This window comes from Buteo buteo, chromosome 25, assembly GCF_964188355.1.
Source record: "Buteo buteo chromosome 25, bButBut1.hap1.1, whole genome shotgun sequence".
Classification (NCBI taxonomy): Eukaryota; Metazoa; Chordata; class Aves; order Accipitriformes; family Accipitridae; genus Buteo; species Buteo buteo.
The window spans coordinates 13,869,292-13,892,617 of NC_134195.1; the positions used below are offsets into that span (position 1 = coordinate 13,869,292).

Sequence of the window (23,326 nt, forward strand, 5' to 3'; positions counted from 1 at the left end):
TAGAAACGCAACATGTTACACTGTTCTTTTATAAGACATACGCAACTGCTTTTAACTATTTTGTTCTTAGAATCATTTATGTTGGAAGACTCTTAAGATCATTGAGTCCAACTGTTAACCTAACACTGCCAAGTCAACCACCAAACCATGTCCCCAAGCGCCACATACATCCATACACGCTTTAGGCTGAAATGCAGTGCTTCCCCAGTTAGGTGGGTCTTACTGCTGTGGCTTTCTCCCCCTCCCAGCCTCACACGAGAGTCCTTTTCCTCCCCAGTCCCCATGTCACTCCTGTCACTCCTCCGGCTCTGCAGCAGTCACCTGGCCACATTGCTGGTGCACATCCCACTCTTCAGTAGGAACTTAGATGGGAACCAGTAGTGCAGGGCTTACCTTCAGTGAGGCTTTTTCTTGCTTTCTCTAAGTAGGGAAATATAAACCCTAAGGTTTCCTATTCTAATTTAGTGACAAGAATGCACAGTTAAGTTACAAAATAATCACTGCTGTTTTACGCATATAGCAATGTGAGATGCTACCCGCAATCGGATGATTGTGAGAAACTGGAGAGATTCTTGGGGAAGCCCTTCCTTTCTTCCTGCGCTGGAATTGGTCTTTTGTTACCAGTCATTCCACTGTCACAGAAGGGCAGTATGAATACCCTTGGGGTATCTTTAAATTTCCTTTCTGGAATATTATTAAACACCTCAACTAGCAGCTAATTATTTTTAAAATGTGAAAAGATTAGTTTGTTTGTTAAGCTTAAAAAGGACTTTTTCCTCATCTCTCTTTTTTGTTCTTGTAATGCTCGGAGACAGACTTCCTGGGCTGTGAGGGACCACACTCCTCCAAAACCTTGCCTTTGCAAACCAGGGAGTTCATTTTGCTGAGAGAGAGTGCATGAAGCCATGGCTGATTCCTGCTGCTTGTTGCAAAGACTCATGGGTAGATTAAGAAGTTGAACAAAACAACATGAATACAGTATGCAAAAGTACATAAACGACATGAGATTGCATTATGCATGAAAGTTAAACATTGTTAACACATTGAAGCTGACACTCCAGTGTGCATTCACGAGCACTTCTTACTTATCTAACATGTCAGCGGCTTCTGCAAACAATTAGGAGGCCAGCTTCAGCCTAGAGCTGAGGGTTCGCAGCCATCACTGCCTAAGAGTTGTATGGCATTATTTTGCCACCATTTTCAGAGTCCTTCTTCTGAGGCTAAAATACTATTTAAAATGTGCATTTGATTTCCAAATCATAACTATTTTTTTGAAAACTTGGAAATATTACTGAAGATCAATATTTATTATGGTTAAACAAGGGGTGTCAGGACATATGACAATATAATTCTTCTCAAGACAGCTCACTATCCTTCTTTACTTATCATCTTGCCCAATCTTAAAATGTCATTTAATCCTATACCCTAATTTGTAGGTGGAGAGATAGTAAGGCAATCATGCTGTGTTGTTACCTCATAAAACAATTTTATCTGCATGAGACTGCTCCTGGATCACTGCTAGACTTTACAACAAACGTGAAGAAGGCCAGATGAAAAAACATACCCTATAAAAACTAACTTACACGAGAGTCTTATTCACGAGTGACAAAATCTTTCTTTTTTTTTTTGTGTAAAAAGAAAGCAGTTGTGGAAAGAGCGAAAATTACATGAGAGATTTCATGCATGAATGAAAGATTTATTTCTACCTCTAAACTAGGTTTATTTTAAAGGAAACATACTTAATTTTATGCATTATCTAGTAACTCATCATATACCTAGAATGAAATATTTATGGGGATAGTTTGCACGAGCAGGCACTCATGAACAGGCTGGCCTTCTGCTATACTAGACTTTTCAGATGCAATGGTCCTTGGAGAGCCTAAGCCCTACCATACACATAGAAAATAGATACCATTTGGTTGAAATACCACACACGGCTTACCTGACTCTACTATCCCTCTTAGGCCAGATGTTCCTCCAAGGCAACAACTCTAAAAAAGATACAGCAGTTATAGCAGTTACAGATTAGCCTGCCCTGTCAGGAAGAACACATCTGATGGTCTCATTTTCTTGCTCCATATTGGAACCTCTAAGAGTGACACACATCACGTGGGCTAGAGATTGCTCTGGCAGCCGAGTGGATTTGCCTTTTCTTAGGTTTGTTTATTTTGGAAGGGGAGGAGAATGACTAGGACTGTAAATCAGTCCCTTCCCACCCAGTTCATTTCGTTTGTTCTTGGCCTCATCTGGGCCCCATTAGTTGCAGAGCACCAGGGCTGCAATCAGCAAAGCATGGGGCACTGCAGAACCCCTTACCGCTCAACCCCAGAACAAATGCTGTCGGGGGAAATTAGTCATAAAATAATTTCCTGAACCTGTATTGTATAAGAAACTGGAAGCAAGCATGTGTTTCAGAATAGAGCTCTGTTATGATGTTTCACCTTTTTTTTCTTTTCTCTTTGGTAAATTAGTATTGATTTCATTATATTTTAAATCCCATAACTGATATCAGGGCTATATTATAGCAGTGTTTTGTAATTGGGCTTGAAATGCCTTCTTATTGTCTACAGTCATATTAATGATCTAATCAGATGTTGTTGGTGTCTTAGCTGTATGTGTACTGTATACTTGGATTTGTAATCAGATGCATCAACCAAGAGTACAAAAATCTCATTCAACTTAAGTAATTGAGTAGAATACAAAAAGCAGTGCAGAATAGCTAATATTAATATTCACGTATAGTGTTCCATCCAACTGAATGGCAAACCATAATATTGTTCTTATTTTAATATAATCAGCTGAACTGGGTATTAAAAGCCTGGGGTTAGTCAGGATTTTGAGGAAGGACATTGTTCTATAAAATGCACATAGTCAGTGTAAATTGCATCTGCATGAAAATCAGTGTCATACTGTTGTATGATATCAGACCTTCTAAGTGTGCCAGCAGTTCTTTCGACACGCATTTGAGCAAGAGCAGCTGATGTTGCTGAAATTAATTAATTGTAAAATCAGTTGGAAGGAAACTTTGGAGGTCACCTAGCCCAACCTACCACAAATCTAGCACCAGCGCTACATGAGGTTAGCCACAGCTTTGTCTAATCAAACCTTGAAAATGACCAGTGTTAGAGATTCCTCAGTCTCTTCTGAGATCCTCTTCCAATGCTGCACGTTTCATTCATGTTAATGAAAATTTTTATCCTAATTGTGTCTTGAACCTCCCAAACCTTCTAAGTCCCTCTGCAGACAGGGCTCAGATGTAAAAATCTGAAGCAGAAATCAAGTCTTCTGATTTTCAATGTACTGGGACTATGCTGGTATTGTATGGCAGGTACATACATTTTATGTTGTTTCATTTATTTGTGATGTATCACAGTTTGTTTTGCTTGTTTTTCTAAAACATTATAAATAAGACAATCAGAATCATCATCATGATGCAAAAGTCTTGCATTTTGTCCTAGAGGAGCTGAAAATATTTTGTTTATGAATCAGACATAAACCTTTATGCCTCAAAATCAGGTGAGCTGCTCGGCAGAACAAAATCAGAGCTTGAACTCAATTAATTGGATAAATACTCAATAAGGCAACTCTTGTGTCAGTACAATATATAAGAAATATGGGCTATCGCTGTCAAGTTGAACTGAAATAAAACATAGAATAGAATCATAGACTCATTTAGGTTGGAAAAGAACTTTAAGATCATTGAGTCCAACCGTTAACCTAACACTGCCAAGTCCACCACTAAACCACGTCCCTAAGAACCACATCTACACGTCGTTTAAATACCTCCAGGGATGGTGACTCAACCACTTCCCTGGGCAGCCTGTTCCAATGCTTGATAACTGTTTTGGTGAAGAAATTTTTCCTAATATCCAACCTAAACCTCTCCTGGCACAACTTGAGGTGTCCTGTCACTTGATATCTGGGAGAAGACACCAACACCCACCTTGCTACAACCTCCTTTCAGGCAGTTGTAGAGAGTGATAAGGTCTCCCCTCAGCCTCCTTTTCTCCAGACCAAACAGCCCCAGTTCCCTCAGCCGCTCCTCATCAGACTTGTGCTCCAGGCCCCTCACCAGCTCGGTTGCCCTTCTCTGGACACGCTCCAGCCCCTCCATGTCTTTCCTGTAGTGAGGGGCCCAAAACTGAACACAGGACTCGAGGTGCGGCCTCACCAGTGCCCAGTACAGGGGGACGATCACCTCCCTGCTCCTGCTGGCCACACCATTTCTGATACAGGCCAGGATGCCGTCGGCCTTCTTGGCCACCTGGGCACACTGCTGGCTCATATTCAGCCGCTGTCAACCAGCACCCCCAGGTCTTTCTCTGCCGGGCAGCTTTCCAGCCCCTCTTCCCCAAGCCTGTAGCGCTGCGTGGGGTTGTTGTGACCCAAGGGCAGGACCCGGCACTTGGCCTTGTTGAATCTCATACAATTGGCCTCGGCCCATCGATCCAGCCTGTCCAGATCCCTCTGTAGAGCCTTCCTGCCCTCGAGCAGATCAACCCTCCCTCCCAACTTGGTGTCATCCGCAAACTTGCTGAGGGTGCACTCGATCCCCTCATCCAGACCATTGATAAAGATATTAAAGAGAACTGGCCCCAATACTGAGCCCTGGGGAACACCACTGGTGACCAGCCACCAACTGGAGTTAACTCCATTCACCACAACTCTTTGGCTCGGCCATCCAGACAGTTTTTTACCTAGTGAAGCATGCACCCATCCAAGCCATGTCAGTATAAATACAGAAAAAATGCAGAAATACAAATTTGGCAATGTTGTCACAGGAATATCAATACTTCAGCGATTTAGCCAAAAACTTTTACATTCTGTAGCTTTTCAATAAATGTGGATTTTTCCAAGGAAAATGGAAGCACTTCATTTAGCATATTAATCAAAACCCTAGCAAATACTTGGGTAAAAAACATTATTAACCCCCAAAATTCAGACACCTCAAACAATTCAGTATGATTTGCTACAATAAAATGAGAAACTATGTAGCTGGAAATAAGATGTTCTTTAATGATGAAAAAACTTATTTCTTCATGTGTTTGCTGATTTGTGTAATGATCACTGCAGTTTTAAAACCTGTGCAATGAATGAAACATTTTGACTATTGTGTTGCAATAAATCAATAACCTACTTTAAAAATACTTTAAAATGTAAATTAGAGAGCTATTACTGTTTTATTTTGTTTTTTTTTCTTCTATCAGGGCAATTTTTAGCAACCTTTAAAAAATGAGATAAGCATATTTTAAGCAAATCATCAGGAGTAAATATTACAAAACGGAAATTTTCATGCTAGACTTACATTGCTAGCTGAACCTGTAGGAGGAATGAAATAGTTTAAAAAACACTCCCATTGCTATCTCTTCAGCAGAAAAACTATAATTCCTCCCCCGCCCCCCATGCTTTCAGATGTAAAGCTGGTAATTAAAAAAAAATATTTATTCCATCTGAAGTGCTTTCTGTTCATTTCCTTGTTATGCCAGATGGCTATCATAATTTTATGGGAAAACAATGGCAGTTGTCATGTCAATAGTGGAATAACCATAACTATGACAGATATTCTGTTCATAAAAATCTTTCAGCTCTGAAAATTATTTCAAAGAGCTGCAGGACAGAACCAGATTGAATTAGTATGTTGTTGTTAATATATTCCCATTTCAATGGTCAGAAAGATCTGACCTGCATGTCGTTAAAATGGAATGAAAAGTAAAGTGTATGAATATCTATTTATGGCAGTGGAAAGTAGACTGAAAGTAGGACAAGGTCATTTTGTCCATAAAAAGAGGAGCGTGAGGAAATGCATCTCAAGCACAAGACAGAAGACTCTGAACAGCCTGTAGAACTGGCACGTGCTACCTGCCGAGCTGGGATGCATTAAACATTTAGACTCAGCTCTTGCCCAGTTCTCTATCCCACATGTATATCTGTCATATGAAGTGTTATTTTTGGAGGTAGCTTTATGTATTGGTGTAATGAAACTTTTTTTTCGAAGTTTGAATTAGCTGGCACTTTTTAGACTTGATCTCTTTTTTAATTCTGCACATATTTTTACAAATACGTTTTCCAGCTTTCTCTGACATGAGCACTACTGGAAAATGGTTGTGGGCATGAACTGAAAGGGCATGGTAGGTAATGACATGCACACATACATGTTCCCAAATTTAGTACTGTTACACAAGTTAACTCTCAATTTAAAGTTACCTCGGTCAGACAAACTAGTAAAGATCACTTATTAGGAGATTATGAATTAGCAATGACATGATAAAAGCTTTGGAAGCATATGAAGAGAGTAGGGTATCTGCTTTGCTAGTACCAAAACTGTCCATGATGCACTGATTGCTCAAAAGGTCTGTAAGTAAAAAAAGCAAAAAGTTCTCCATAATGCTGGCTTAAAAGGATAGGGAAAATCCTCATGTTAGATTGAGGTTTTGATCTCATAGGAATTCATTCTTTGGGTGTTTGAGGATAACTACTTAATATAAAATGAGATATAGGAAGAAGGCTCAGTGTTAATTAGTATCTCCATGGGAAAGTGAATTGATTAAAGCCTGAAAATATTTTCTTCTGATTACTTGGAAGAGTTATATTTCACAATTTGTTTCTGCAGTCTTCCTTTCCCTAGATTCAAACCTTGCTCATTTAAACCCTCTTTTGAAGAAAGGTAGTGTAATGAGTGCTTTATCTTAGCTCACTCTTGGCTGCAAATGGCATTCAGTTCTTGTATTGATTGCTTATGCTTGTCTTGTTTAACTAATGGAACTTAGGTATGGGAACACTGCTTTAGAAAAGCCCACAAAGAAGCAGTAATAAGAATAATCATGAAGAGAAACTGGCAATCATGTGCTTTTTCAAAAAATGGTAGCAAGCAGGTGACCTGCTTTTGAGGTTCGTAAATGGTCCCAGTCCACTGACAGCAAAGCATCTGAGGAAGAAAGCAAGCCCTGGAGTTCAATGAAATAGGTGCTACAGAAAGGAAGAGAGGAATGGGGAGCCTGACTCAGGACAGCAGGGAGGAAGGACAGCAGAGAAGAAGTGCTGAAGTGACACAGCAGTTCAGTCTAATTAAACCCACATGGGCATATTGATCAAAATGGATTTAAATTTCACTCTCCTCTTTCTTTTTTTTATTTTCTTTTTTCTTTTTTTTTTTTTCTCTCCAGAGCTTAAACCAAGATGAATGGAGGATCTCCTGCGTTTGACATCCAAATTGCATGTATCATACAATCAGAAGATGATGGGATCTGTATCTAAAAGGTCACTTCCATTTCATTCTAATTTTCCATGGTTTTGTTGGAGCAGCACAGGCCCTTCTGCCTAAAGTGTTATTTGACCACCTATCTTCTCAGTGCCTTAAAATGCACAGTTTCTTTGTTTGAAATAGGTCCACGTTTAGAACATGTTTCTGCTTTTAGGAAATTCTTCCATGCATTGATCTTTGTATTATGAACACAGACCTCCTAGTTAATACAGGGAGCCATGAGCTGTTGCGAACGCAGCATCAAGGGGCTTCATTTCACTGGGCCTTGCAGCAGCTGCAGACTGCCAGGGTGTAAGGCTGGCTTTCCTGCCTCCAACCTCTCTGCCAACAGCCAAAAAAAAATATCTTTCTGATTAATTCTGATCTGGTTTGGGGTCTCCAAGCAAACTGCTTTTTGGATGTACTCTTAAATGTTGTCCAGCTTCTCTCTGGTCCCAAGACTACATCACTGATTAGCTAAATAAATCTGATCCTAAGCACCGTTTTAGCAGAATCTTGTGCTAGTACCTAGGCACTCCTGAGCTTTTTGTTTTCCTGAGTATATCAGTCAGATCCATCTGATTTCCTTATGATTACAAGGCCCCATTTTGCAAGTCCTGGGAGTGCTTTTTGTTTTAACCCATCTTCTCTAGGTCTTTAATTGAGAGTAGTGTTTAAAATACCTTTTATGGAAAATATGACTAATGTTAAATGCTACATAGGAAAAAACCCACAAAACCTTAGCGAACAGTATTAACAAAAAGATGTACTTGCATAGCTGTCTGCCAGCTGGGCAGAATTAGACAATTTTATTTGCAAGTAATACTTAGCAGTTGAAAAGTTCAACTTGTTTGGAGAATTTCCTACAGGGATACTTGTGATAGTTCCAGTGCTGCTTTCTTATTGTTAAAACTGACCTCAAATTGCTAAAGAATGCAAAGTTTATTTCAGGAAGTTAATTCTACTGCAAGAATTTCCTTATAGTCTTGTTAATGGTAGCTTAGAAATAATTTTGGATTTTTGGTTACTTTTGGCTATTTTCTTGCAGAATTGTTAACCTCACTTTAATGCTAGTTATGACAGCTACCTCAAGCACAGCCACAAAGTGTTGCAAAGACTCACGGTCAACTGCAATATCTAGCCACCCTGTAAAAGAAGCCCTTACATGTTTGAACAGCTCTAACAACCGCAGAAATATATCCACTTGATAAGAGGTCAGGCTCTAGTGGACGGCTCACACCACTGAAAATTTCAGGGACACATGCCAACTTTTCAAGCTATGCATACAAGAAGTAAAAAATGCTTCCCAAGCTTCTATTCTGTGCGAAGGACCGAACCACGAGGCACCTCTCCTGTATGTGTCCTTGCTGTGCCATGTGGAGCACGCACGAAGAACAAGGGTGTTGTTACTCTGATGACTCACTGTAAGTATCAGCCTGTACATCAATAGTTATTTAAATTAAAAAATGCAACTTAGGGTATTCGAAATGAGGGGTTTTTTTCAGGTGTGTATTTGGAGAATTGTAGGCATGCTACAACTGTAATCTTAATGCAGGTTAGTGGAAAATTTTCCATTAGCATTGTTTTTTACAATAACATGATTTATAATGGAAATGTTACTATAGCAACATTAGTTTTCAGCCAGCTGGTAAGTTTATAATTCAGCTTTATGGGTTACTACATAGCATAATGGATGAACTACCATCATCAGTAAATATGCAGAAAGAAAATAGAAAATTATAGGCTACTGTACACATATCACTGATGTTATACAGCAATGTCCTCAATATACATAGATGTTAATGTACTGGGGGGGGAATTTTATGAAACTTGAATAAACAATTTCAGCACTTAATTCCCAGTTTTTTAATGTGGTGTATGCAGATGCGGCTTGAAGCCTCGGTGGATTTAGGCATCAGAACAAAAGCAAACTTTTTGATTCACTGTAGAACTTAAGACTTGCAGTAAAATACTTTGGCACCCTTTATGGCACAGGTAGGAAAATGGATAGCAAAACAAAAGAACCCACAAAATTTGACAGAAAAAAAAGCACTTCAGGGGAGAGGGTCTTCAATATTTACTTTTTTTTTTGGTGTTGGGGTGGGATGACCCTGGCTGGCAGCCAAGCTCCCACTCAATTCTTTGCTTACTCCCCTGCAGTGGGATGGGGGAGAGAATTGGAAGGGCAAAAGCAAGAAAAACTCATGGATCAAGATTAAGACAGTTTAATAAGGGAAGAAAGAAAACCAAAACAAAGAAAAAAAAATCCAAGTAATGCAAAGGCAGTCAGTCGCCACCTCCCACCAGCTGACTGATACCCAGCCAGTCTCTGAGCAATGGCTATCTTGAAATAACTATCCCCCCGCCCCCCCCGGCCAATTTTACTGCTGAGCATGATGCCATATGGTGCGTAATATCTCTTTGGCCAATTTGGGTCAGCTGTTCCAGCTGTGTCTTCTCCCAGCCTCTTATCTATCCCTTGCCTACTCACTGATGGGGTAGAATGGGAAATGGAGAAGCCTTTGACACTGTCTAAGCACTGCTCAACAACAGCTACAACGCTGCTGCATTATCAGCACTGTTTTGGTCACAAATCTGAAACACAGCGCCATATGGGCTGCTATAAAGAAAGTTAACTCCATCCCAGTCAGACCCAATACAGGTGCTTAGGTACTTTCCCTGTGCTCTGTTCTTTCTGTGATACACAGACCTGAGCCCTTTCCTGGAGGTCCCATGTCCTGTTTTCAAATCAGACCAGAAGTAATTCTTTAAAAATCAACCTATGCCAAGAGCTTTTAAGGTAACAGCAGATGAGTTGTTAACCCTTATTATAGCTGAACAGAATGATACAGTATTAATCGTGGGGAAACCGACATGAAAACCAACCCACATACAACCACAGTAAAGAGACAGGATGCATGGAGAAAAAAGATCCTTATTGGATTTGCACCTAAATTCAAAGCCTGCTCAACCAAATGAGAAGATGATGCAAGGAAGTCATTGCAGGTGATTAGTGCTATACTTACTTAGTTTCTTGCATTACCTAAAGCAAAGTGAATAGATTTGGAAACCTTGTGAAGCCTGCAGGTCTGGTTTCTGCAATTACTGTAACTGAGTTGGTGAATCACAAAACCCCAGATGTCCGTAACAGCAGACCTCTGAAAAGGGCTTATTTAAGCTTTTGATAGTTAAGCCAGAAAGCTGTACTTATGTGAGGAAGTGGTAGACACAGTCTGTTTTCCATGAAAGATGTGAGACTGGATGAGTAGAAGTAGTGGTGTTGTAGAAGTGACTTTCTGAGGGTATAAACAAGGCAACTTTGGAGGGTGAAATAATAGCTTTTATTTAGCTAACATGTATTTTGAAAAAGCAGTTAAATTTTTAGCCCACAAGACTTCTGTGGATCTTGAACAGAAGCACTAGCATTCAAACTTGCTAGAGTTGGTGAGCAATTCTTCCAAGTCTAACCTCAGCTAAGCAGAGAGGTTTGAGAGGCCATATATGAGCCAGCGCTGCAGCTTGCCCTGCTGGAGGGAGCCGTTTCAGATAACCCATGCCCCGTGTCATGGTTCTCAAACAGCTGGCTGGGCAGGTGTTGACAGCAGGCATTGGACTGAGGGTCTGGAGCCCTTCAAAATACAGTGAAGTACTTTTGAATGTAACCCATTATTGTGAATTGCTTTTAGCTTCATAGAAAAATCTGATCTGTACTCAAATTTTAATTACTATAACTTTGTTTATGAGAAACATCTGTGTTTATCACTGAGAAACAAGCTCTGCTTTGAGCTATAAACCACAAAAAAACCTTTAACTGGGGAACTTCCAAAGTGAATTAAAGTGCGTAGGAAAGAATAATTAGTTAGCCCTAGATTTATGGTATCTGCTATGGACAGTATATCTACTACATATAGTAGATGAAGGACATCTTTGGACTTTTTTTTTTGTAAAGTATTAGTATATTTATATATGGTATATGAAGAGAAGGAATATTTAATCTCATTTAACTTTAGTGTTAAGAAAGTAAGGCACCCAGCCTCCTCTGTGGTTAATGGTGAGAGAAATGCTCCTTTGCACTGTGACTCATCCCCTCTGTGTGGGATGCAAATCCTCACAGAGAAGAGATCTCTGACTTCTGGAGCTTGGTTTGGAGGGTAGGGAAAAAGGCTAAACTTAGTTGAACCCCACTGTAAATGCACGGCGCCTCTTCTTAATGTCTCTTCTATAGAACTAATCTTTTTTCCTGACTTGTGTGTATCCATCTGTTTGTGTTTATCTCAGGAAAAAGGACCAATGAAGAATGTAATTTATTTCATACTGAGGGTTATGAATAGAGTGGTGCTAAGACATTAAAAGAAATGAAAAAACCAAGTTCTATTTTGATGTTCTGATTCATAAATATATGCTATTGAAATCTCTCTAGACTTCTGTGAAGAAAAATGTGGTTGTATTATACTGTCTTGTATTTCCCTTAGTACTGTTGAATGATTTTGTAAATATCATTAGTTTTTGTTTAGAATTAACATGCAAAGATGATTTACAGTAGAAATCTCCTATCTATGTTATTTTTAAGTTTTAGAAAGATTCCCCTCCCCAATCTCATCAAGATGTTTGCATGCATATGTGCAGTCATTTTCTCCCTTGTCTAGGCTGGTGTTTTGGGTTTGTGTGGTGGGGTTTTTGGTATTGGGTGAGGGTCCGCAGGGCCGGCTCCTGTGCGAAACTGCTGGAAGCTTCCCCGGCTCCAAGCCGGACCCGCCTCTGGCCCAGGCCAAGCCCCTCAGCAACGGCGGTAGCGCCGCTGGGAGAACGGAGTTCAGAGGGGAAACCTGCGGTGAGTCGGGGATTGGGATGGGAGAGGAACCCCTCTGCGGGTACCGAGGTCAAGGAGTGAGGGGAGGAGGAGCGGGGCAGGAGGGGATGCCCCCGCAGCCCACGGTGAGGCTGCAGGCTGTCCCCCCCCCAGCCTGTGGAGGGGAGAAGGGGAGCGGAGGCCCCCCAAGATGGCCACCACTCCATGGGAAAGCCCGCGCTGGAGCAGGCTGGGACTGAAGGACTGCAGCCCACAGAAAGGACCCACGCCAGGGAAGTTTGTGAGGAACTGCAGCCTGTGGAAGGGACCCACCTTGGAGAAGTTGGTGGAGGACTGTCTCCTGCGGGAGACACCCCACAGCAGAGTGGGGCCCGAGTGCAGAGTCCTCCTCCCCTGAGGAGGAAGGAGCGGCAGAGACAAGGGGTGGCGAGCTGACCCCAACCCCCATTGCCGGGGGGAGGAGGGAGAGAGAACCGGGAGGGGGGTTGAGCCAGGAAGGAGGGAGGGATGGGGGGAAGGAGTTCTAAGGTTTGGGTTTACTTCCTAATATCCTTGTTTTGATTTGATTGGTAGTAAACTAAATTGATGTTGTTCTTCCCCCCAAGTTGAGCCTGTCTTTTGCCCGTGCCTGTTAATTGGTGAGTGATCCCTCCCTGTCCTGGTCTCAACCCACGAGTCTTTCTTTATATTTTCTCCTCATCCCACCGGGGCCAGGGGGGAGCAGTGAGTTAGCAGCTGTGTGGTGCTTTGTTACCGGCTGGGCTTAAACCACTACAGCTGGACAAGAAGTAGAAGCACTTATTTAATATACAGGAGATAGTAATCTCTAAAACAAAACAAAGATATGATGTCAGCACCTACTGGCATCCTTGTGTAAATGTAATCAATGGGGAGCAGTACTAATAACCTACATCTCTTTAGCATGTACTAGCAATCAGGTTTCAAACTCTATAAATGCATATTCTACTCCCTAGTTTGAGCTAAAACATTCACACCTTCATAGCTATTATGCTGGTGTACACTAAAATCGCACCTTCATTTTATAGTTGTAATATTAATATACAAAACCCAGAAAGACCTGTGATTTTCTTCATCCCAACTGTTCATGAATATGAGTCAAGTTCCTAAAATCATGGGCTTCCTTTAAATATCATTAGTTCTAAAGATAAGATATTCTGGACTCTTTTTCCTGCCTTTCTAGTTTTTGAGCTCTAGATTTTGTTTTTCCAGACTCTTCTTCAGACAGGAGAAGGAGAAATGAAGTGTTACTTTTTATGAACACTGAGATACGTAATTGGATCACTTTAAGGAACTGTGACTATTTAGCAGGAATTTCAGGAGGTGTTTAAGATCTGATTTCAAAGAATGTTAAATTTAAAAGCCTGAGAGGTTGATTAACATAAATAAATTGCATCTGGATTATTAAACTTCTGGACACTAATTACTTTTGAAAACTCTATGGATTCTGCAGAACAGCAATGTAATGATGGTTGGTTTTGTGCATTAATATATGTTCCCAACCTGTTATCTTTTAAATTAACCTTAACCATGCTTTGATTTAAATACATTTGTTAGGGTGTATTTTGAAACAGCTTATGACCACATCAGCATTTATTGGATTGTACAGGGATTATAAGTGATTTATTGTACTGCTTTAATCAACACTCACTTTCTTTCTGTAAAGAGACTGTGGCATAAAGTTAGAATGGACATTAGAGAGATAAGGAAGGAATTTAATGTAAACTGTAGTCACGTGATGTGGTAAGGAATACGACTGCCCCAAAATAAAGTCCACATCTGTTCAGGTAATACTGGTAGAGGGAGAGGGAGGGAGAAGAATTCGGGAGTGCTACCCTAGTTACTTGAACAGGAAACTCTGGATCTGTTTTTGTTGTTAATTCAGGAAGTGCTGATATATGAGGAGCTGTGACAGAACTTTAAACAAGAGTGAGTGAGCTCTGATTTTTGTAGTGACATTTGAATTTTCACAGCAGTGATCAAGCAACCTTCCAAACACCTTGGGAGCAGGACAGAGTAGAATTTCAACAGATTAAACATTGTGTATGACAGCTATGAATCCTGTCAATGGAGTATTTTAATATACCAAAAATGGTGATGAAGAACTGAAGTGCTTACCCAATGCAAAAAATATTACTTCTTTGGAATTTGCAAATTGTATGCTGCTATGGACTTACATTCTTTCTCTGGTAGTGACATTTTGTGATTTTTTTTTTTCATTAGTATTACTGATCAGCACTGACTTGAGTCTTCACTGAAATCCAAAGGACTTTTGCTATTTATTTTAGTATCAGTCCTGTTGTATGGAAAGCGTGTGCTGTTGAGTATTACTCCTAAGATTCCTTCTGTGGTTTTCATTAGATTGGAAGGTCCATTGATTTACTGACATGAGTAAAATATTTTCTATGAATTGCTATTGCTTTCCTCAAAATATAGATAAGAACATATGAACAGCAGTAATGAATCAGACTAAAGATGATCTAATTTTTCCTGTTTATATAAGTGATAATAACATCTGTATAGGAAAATGTGTATGAACGGGGAATGAATAGCAGCATACTTTTTCACCTCCATTTGGGATTTCCTGAGCTTTATAGTTAATAGCCCTTAACAGGTCTTCTTCCATGAATTTGTTTGATCTATTTTTGAATTCATGTAAACTATTAGCATCTACAACAGACCATCGAATTATATTAATTTCACTTGTTGGTTTTGGGTCTGAGTCTGACTTTAACTGCTAGCAGAACTGTATTAACTTGTTCTTATCTGCAAAAAGCATCTCACATGACACAGGGAAGTTGGTCTCAGGAGCACATATTAAACAGGAACATATTCAACGTTAATACTGCAGTAGTATACCCTGTCTTCCAAAGAACTTAGTGATATCATAGACATCTGTGCTCAATCAAGTCAGACGTCTGAGCTGTGAACTGTTCAAATATGAAGATTGAAAGGTCTCAGAGTTATGACACCAATGCATGGAATTTCGTGGATGACTCATTTATATAAATTTTCATTCTCTGAGTGACAGTAAAACAAATAAAGAAGAAAGGTGCAGATTTCCAGAACAGATTTGCCTGGAATTGACACTGTAACCTCTTTACTAAAAAGATGAGGCAGTCTTTGGGCTGATTTAAGACCCATAGTAAAGCAAGTTGCAAAAGCAATTAAGTAAAAGATCTACAATACTGCACTTGACTTTATGAGCATATAAATCTCAAAGATGGAAATATCATTTCATCATAGCTATTTACCAGAGATAAAATATGCCTATTCAGTGCACAGACTTTGACTTTGTGGTCCCTCAGGATTCAAATTCAAGAGATGTTGTCTTTCTGACGATTGGCACTGAAGAGTGAAAGGTGTGTTTATTACTGCCGAAAAAACAGACCAAAATTTTTTAACTGGAGTATGTCCAAGAAAATGTAATGGTCAAAAACCCACGCAAAATAAGAATATAAGAAATAGATGAGACTCTTTTGGCTGTAGGAAGAGCAGACTACAAAATGCATTTCTTATTAGTATTTTTGCTGCAGAATGGGTAATTACCCGAGTGACTTTCACTATTAAATATTGAGATATTCCACTCAAAGTGTTCCATTTACAGCTGATTATAGCCTCAAATTCTGTATTGCTGAAAGTTTGAAGTATAAACAAAAAATCAAGATTGTGCAATTTTGTAAGGAAATTAAATTTTATAAAAAGGCTTGGAAATTTGTTCTGGTTCCTTTCTTTTTACATCAGAAAACTAACAAGTAGCCAGCTGTTCCATTACTGAAGCCGTGTCCTAGAGCCAGGGCACTGTGTGGGGCAGGACCCTGGGATCAGAGGCAGCCTGAGGAGTTCCACAGAGCCAGGAACCGGCTGCCTAACAAACCTGGGAGGCATGGTTTAAACTAGGAGACTTTTGGAGAAATCCCTGAAGAAATACAAGGCTGCAAAGTTTTGCTGGAGAATTCCTTATCACTTCTAGCATTTTTTCATTGTTGCCAGACTTCTGTAGCCTACAGATATTTGTTGCACAGAGGAGGATGGTTTGAAGTTGGTGCCACTTACAAATGACACAACATGCAACTGCAAATACATGCGTAGAAGCAGATTTTTCAGGAGTATTTAGCAGCTAAACAGAGGCAAATAGTCACAGATTTTCAGAAGCTCATTGAAACATTCTGATTTGAAATCAAGGTACCAAGCTTACTCAAATGCTTTTTGAAAGCCTCACTAGGGACAGAACCACAGCTTTAAAGACCTGAATGACTCTAAAAGTGTTGTCTCCGCTCCTAGGGAAGGACCAAAAGGGAAAGTAAAAAGCTCAGATGTGAGACTGGTGTAAAGGAAAGTGCCTTGGAGTGGCCAGGTCAGGGACAGATGAAGGCAGGCCATAAAATTCATGCCAGCTACAGGGGGTTCTGAGCATGTTCCCCGTTGACATGATCTCCCTAAATAGCGAGTCTGAAGGTGTGGAAGGTGCAGGGGCTGCTGTGCCCCTCAAGGGCTCTTATGGACATACAAAAATGTTTCCCTCATTAAGTAATGGATCCGCAGGCTTTTGCACATCTTCCTTTCTCAGTGAAGTACTAAACCATGAACTAGGTACTAAACTAGTGAAGATGGTGGAGTACATTGAATCTTTGTAGATTAATTAATTTCTTTTCCAGGCTTACATCATGACAAATCAAAATCTACTGACTCCTCCCCTCCAAAAAAATCCATCCCTTCCATCAAATCATTTAAATTGGTGGGGTCTATGCAGACTGCAATATATATTTATATGAAGGCTAACAGCCCGATCTGAGCATACAGCCTGGGTAAGTTAAGTCATGGGTCAGTAAGCCCCATGGCAGTTATGTGAATTTATTCAGTAGTGTGCAGTACAAGGGCCTAAATAGGGATAGAACTGAATCTCATGGACAAATCTTACTGTGTTTCTTCTTTTTAAAAAAAAAAACAAACAAAAACCACAAACAAACGATCCAATTATCTTGTTTCCTTCAACATATATTTATTTCCATTTTGTGTAGCTATTTGGAGATAAGAGTAGTCTGTTACACAACACCTTATTCTCAACTCTCAGATGTAGAAGCCAGGAATCCCATGCATCTCTGCTGAAAGTTTCTGTTATAAATCATTATGAAAGTTTGTTTGGATTACAACTTCCAAGTAAAAGAACCACTGAAATTTACAGTTATTAACTATGGACTTCTGATCCCACCCTTCACAGTAAAACAGCAGTGAATGTAAATGTCTCCCTCCCCTAGATACCCCCATATTGCATCAGTTTTGCAGACTTGGGGATTTAACTGTGTTTAAGAAGATCACCTGGTGTTTAATACCAAGACTTAGTCAGTATTTGCTCTATAAACATCTTCCCTTATCTCTTCTTTTTAAAACAAACACCATGTATTTCATATTAAACATTTTAAAGCACTTACCTTTTGTCTGTAATCACAACTCTCCAATGAAAAACAAATGGGAAAACCCACTGCATTGTTTTGATATGGCAGTAGCACCATGATGAGATTATTTCTCAAGCAGAGAATGAGAGGATGAAGATTACAACATCAGTAAGTTCTTGTTTTATATAATTCATGGTCTTTCCAATCAGGCATGTTGCCAATGATACCATTTTTAGGGCATATTTATAATGTGAATCTCAAGAAAAAGAAAACTCAGCTCCCAGCAATAAACTTTGAGAAAGTTAAAAAAGTTTAAAACAAATGATCAGTACATGAACAACCCTTAACTTCCATGAACACACCTGAACATCCATGCCTCAATAAAACTGCAAGTTAATGACGGGTGTCAGTACTGTGGTTGGTGGCTGCTACAATTGTATTTATGGCCCCAGGAAGACTGTGCAGTCTTCAAGCCTATGGGTTTCTGGCAAGGTCTTGCAGTGCAGTTAAACCACATGCTGCTGTCTTAAGTTACAGGGTCAGGTGGCTTAAAGCTCATCTTTATACAGCTGTAATGCTGCTGGAACTCAGTGCAGGGATGGTTCTTTTCAGTTCTGTGGGATTTTCTTGTGAGGTGCTCTATGTTATGCCAGATTGCAGTGAAGACAAAGAAGCAAACCTAGACTGGCTTAACACAGATGCATCAGCTGCATAGTCTAAAATGTATCAGAATAAAGGATCTGGCCCACTCATTTCTGTTATTAAGTGATCGCATTTTTTACTATTTTAGTCCTTTCTTCTGAAATTAAATTAACTGAAGTTCAAATATATTTCCCAGTGTATGAATTAAAGATTTGATTATAAATCTGTTTTAATTCCAACTTTGAGAGACAGAAAAAAGGTTCCTTTCTTAAAATGGTGGAGGACTGCAGAGCATCATTAGGAGTTTTGCCATGCATCTCTTGAGCTGCCTAATTTTTACTTCAAGAAATCCCGCAGTCTGCAATTGACAGGAGTAATAAGTCTCAAAAAGCTTGCCAAAAATTACCATGCCCCTTTATATATTTTTTTAAAAGTAATATTTGGACCAAAGTATGTAATGCTGCTAGGTGAGACAGTTGTTTCTTTAAGCTTATGGACTAGAAAGCTGTTAGAGAGTGTGTTACTCATGTCTGAGCAGGTTCTAGTTACGGGAATCCAGTGCACTGAAATTTTGGGCATAACAGCATCTGGAGCTTGCAGAAGTGCTGCTGAGGTTTGGCCAACTCACAGAAAAAAAGAGCCGATCTTTCCTTAATAAATTATAAAAGTTTTTAAGATATCCCTGCCTGAAAACCTGTGCAAGCTGATGAAGAGCCGCAACTTGTACTTGATACTTCATTAAAAGACACTGATGTTCTCACAGAACAGCAAGACCTACCTACCCATATAGAAGGTACGTCCTCATGTTAGAGGTCCACATCCAGTCACCTTTACCTTATGAACAGTCCCACCGGAACTACTGAAAGTTAACTGAACAGTAAGACAGGATCTAACTTGGGTAAAGATATCAGAACACAGGCCCAAGCTTTAAGTATGGAGTCACAATCTGTATTTGAATTATGGAAACTGGAGAAACATCCTTAAAAAAAAGTCTGACACTTAATAAAAGCATAGATGTAGGGTAGTTCCTTATGTAACCTGCATACCCAAATACATTTGATCAAACATTTTTCAAGTATCATAGTTATCTAAAAACATTTACTTTGTTGTTGTTGGCTTTTTTATTTGTAGCATGTATTCTTAAAAGCTTTTGTTCCATGCTCCTGCTTTTTTTAAATATCAGATTTACAGCCTTATTTGCTACAGGTTGGGCATATCCAGACCCAATTCTTTAGTGATGATCTTGTCAATTGATGTTATACCCGTACAGGGGGAGGAGAGAGCAAGTGCCACATGCTGCTAAACACAATAGCAGAATTTGCTTTATCTAGTGCCTATGTGTAGCATTAGTATTAACAACTGGAGTATCAATTACTTCTTTTCTGTTCTTCAAGAGTGACCTATACTGGGAAAAGTACTGCTCAGTTCCTTAGACCTTCTTCTCAGTCCCTGATACTCTGGCCAATGTGTTGTGCTAATCCTGACAGAAGCCTGTGTCTCCATTGCCTAATACTGTGGGTGGTCATTACCAGCAGACCGTTTTTTTCCAATTAGACTAATGCTTTGTAAACACATCTGAATTTTATTATCTGCTGTAGGTAGATCTACAAGGCACAGAGCAATGAGCAGTCTGTCATTTATTCACTAGAAATATGATGGATTATCATCTCTATCACACATACCAGTGAGGCATCAGAGTGCAGCAGTCTCCACCCTTTGGCCAGAGAAGAGCCAAACTAAATCATCATATCTGTAGCTAAAAGTCAGATGAAAATTGTTTTGGTTTTGGGTTGGTTTTTTTTTCCCTACACTGGAGGCTCTGAATGTAGGAAAGATTCTCATTCTGGTCCAAAACCCAGCCTCTCAAATTTGGAGATCAGTATTCTAGCTCAGTGAAGCTGGAAACACCAAACATTACTCATCATAAGCTTCACACACAAGGGCAATCCAATGGTGTTACAACTACATACAAAATCAAATGTATGCCTATAGATGAGCAGATGTGTGGACTCAGCATGCTATTTTGTTGCTGAACAGAGTGGTTTGGAAGTTGTGGTATAGATAAAGGGCTAGCAAGATCTTAGAATAAGACCCACTAATTATTATTATTAATTACAAGAAGTTTTGCCATGCTTCACTTCAAGCACACAAACAATATTAAATGAAGAATTAATTCTTGGTCTACCTGTATTAGAAGGACTAATGTCTTTTTCAGGAATATTTTAAAGTTCATTTGTAGACATAATAATCTGATTATTAGGTCTCATTACTGATATAGCAAATAATATGAATTCCAGTGGCTTATCATGGCACAGCTGTCTTTCAGTTATTTTAAAGAAAAAGCAAGTTTAAGTAAATTTTATGCCAATTTTTTTGGTCAGTGGTTCAGATAAAATGATACCATAAAAAGTTTATCATGTTCTAGGAAAAAAAAAAGACAAGCATTAAATATCATATGATACGTCAAAGTGAATTGTTACTAAATTTTGAGATTTTTAACATATAAGACTACTGTTACATGGGGGCTACAAACACTGTAAAACAGTCAATTGACTGAAGGTGAAAGGAGTGCTGTAACAGACACTTATTAACTTCCCTTCTATGGCGAAAAAAATCTCAGCAAATTAGTTTTGAGTTTGCAGGCTCCATTTAAAACTAAAAACATCTGCTCAAGGGCTGTTGAAATGCCACTCAGAACGAATTAATTTTGTCTGGAGAGAAAAATACCTATGTAGTGGTTAGGAATGGTTTTGAAAGGATAAGCTAATATAAATTTGAAAGAACTGAACTGCAAAAGGAGAGAAATATTGGAAAAGACTATTGCACTTACTTTTTTATTTCTTATGCTCACTTATTTGGCTGTGCTAACACAACACAATGCCAGTATCTCGATTTCATCATTCACAATTCACACTGAAGTTCCTCCTTACTCTAAGACTAATATTTTCCTATTTCCTTTGATGGGAATTTTGAAATAATGAATCCCTTTGGATCTCTGTTTGGCATGTTTTGTCACATGGTAAGTGAATTGGCAAATTGAGCAACACAAGCTTAACTCTATGTTGTCACTTTTATATGCTAAGACACAGGTGTTTAAAAAAATCTTTTGGATATATGCTGGAAAAAAGTCACTTAGAAGGACTGGAAGTATTTAAGGTTTGTGATAGTGCTTTTGGCCAGACTATAGTCTAGTAACTGAAATATGCCCATTTTTTGCAAAGTCAGATCTTAGGTATTTCTACAGAACCTTTTTTCTGTGCAAATGGTGTGTACAGGGACAGTCCTATTAACAGAGCTTGCATTTGGGATTTGAACCTGTTGCTACCATAAATGTATTTTTGCAAGTGTTGAACACTTGTAGATAAATACTTATAGATTAAATGAGCAACAAAAATCTACCAATCTACCTTTCATCTGTTTGTTACAACTAATAGCTAAGAAAATCACCTGTGTTTCCAACACGAAGCCCAGAAAATGTTTAAAAGTTGTAAATTGTCATTAACAATATATTACTGTTGTAAATTTTGAGTCTATACTCCACCATTCTTTAGGATATTGTGCTTAACCAATACCACTTGTTCAGAGAGGTTGCTTTTTTCCAAGGAAACTTTCTTAATTTCCTGAGTAGATGTAATTTTGCACCTCATTGTACCTTGCAAGGTATCTTAGGCTGCTTTTCTTGCAAGGGCATATTGTGGTGATTTAGCTGAAGCTAAACTTTAACAACTTAAGCAATCTATTTCAGTGGTACATTTCTGTCTAAGATATGGTTGATTTAGATTTTGTGCTGGCCTTCACAGCCTTGCCTTGCAATTTGATGTTTCAGTGATGTCAACACAAAATCACATCTGTGGGCCGTAAAGGAGTCTTTACAAAGCTCAGCTACATGGGTGTGACATCAATCAGTCAAGTGGTGAAGCATGTTGCTGTTGGCAAATTCCAGAATAATGTTTACATTTACCTGGTGTCTGCTGTGTTCAGTGTAACATCCTCATTCTTGCTTCCTTTTCCTGAAATGAAAAATAACACTTATGCAGAAATGAGGAGAACTAGATGATATAGGAGGATTCTTTCTTTTTTGTGTGTCTTCTGACTCAGAAGGCAATGAAAACACGTGTAGAAATATTATTTTTTCCTGAAAAATCCCATTAATTTCCTACGAAAGTGCAAGACCCAAAATGTTTTTAAATACTAAATTTTTATTCTATTTAGGTATAACCCATCAGGGCAGCTGATTTGTATTTCTAGTTCCTCATGATCTTTAGTCCTTCTGTGGGCCTGACAGCATTTCGGGTTGATGCATGGTGCTCTCATGGATCATTAGCATCTGAATCTGAAAGTACTTACTGAGTCCAGGAAAACACTCACTGAATCCATTGGAATGAAAATGCTGTAAACTCACGTTCATAAACACAAGGGTATCAAAGCACCTCTTAAAACTCACTAGGGTACTTGCCTTCAGTTCGCCAAATGGAAAGTTATTCCAGAACTCCACTTTCCCTCTCATTTCAAGCCTAATGGCTTTATGAGCCTTTTGGTGAGCCACTGTTGCACATCATGGGATGATACAGTCAAGCTGGGTCACAGAAGATAAATGAAGCAGCCGAGACACAGATACAGCATTGCTAAATAAAGAAGCTCTGGGGTTTTTTAGTTCTTGGTCTAAAAGCAGGAAATGTCTTGATTTTCAAAGCATTTGATTTTTCAATAAAAGGCAACAAATTTCAGCAAGGAGAGAAACTGAATTTCACTTTTTTATGATCTCATTCACCTTCTGACTCTGTTTCTTCCCAAACTCCACTATGCCCCTTTCCTGTTCCATCCCAATATGTCTTTCCAACCTCAAATTCAGACATTTTCTGCCCCATTGCCTACCATTTTCTCCTGTCAAGTACTTCGGTCCCACAGACTGCAGCTCTTTGATAAGAAAGGCTGACCTTTGACTTGTCATCACTTTCTTTGCTGATACTACACCTACTTTCCCAATTCAACACCTTCCTCTTTTCTGCCACTTGCAAGGTTCAGAAAGCCCATAGATTACAAAACTGTTTTAACTTGATTGCAACTGGTCACCCCTGAATTCTTGACATCCCCCCTGCCCAAGTTGTAATCCTTGCCTTAAAACAACTGCTCTCATTTCAGTCTGTGGTTTGTGTGCTTTTCAGGGCTCTCTTCAGTCCTGTTTGTTTAGCTGCAGCTAAGGCTGAATATCCTCTGCAG

At 39.3% G+C, this 23,326-nt stretch overlaps 1 long non-coding RNA gene across 1 annotated transcript in view; it reads left to right on the plus strand.

Annotated features, from left to right (window-relative positions):
- Positions 1-23,326, plus strand: part of LOC142044635 (uncharacterized) — a 56,489-nt gene that overhangs the window by 23,992 nt on the left and 9,171 nt on the right. Inside the window, exons 2-3 of the long non-coding RNA XR_012654381.1 lie at positions 7,164-7,257; positions 8,289-8,664. This is a non-coding gene — a long non-coding RNA (uncharacterized LOC142044635). The remainder of the gene's footprint in view (positions 1-7,163; positions 7,258-8,288; positions 8,665-23,326) is intronic.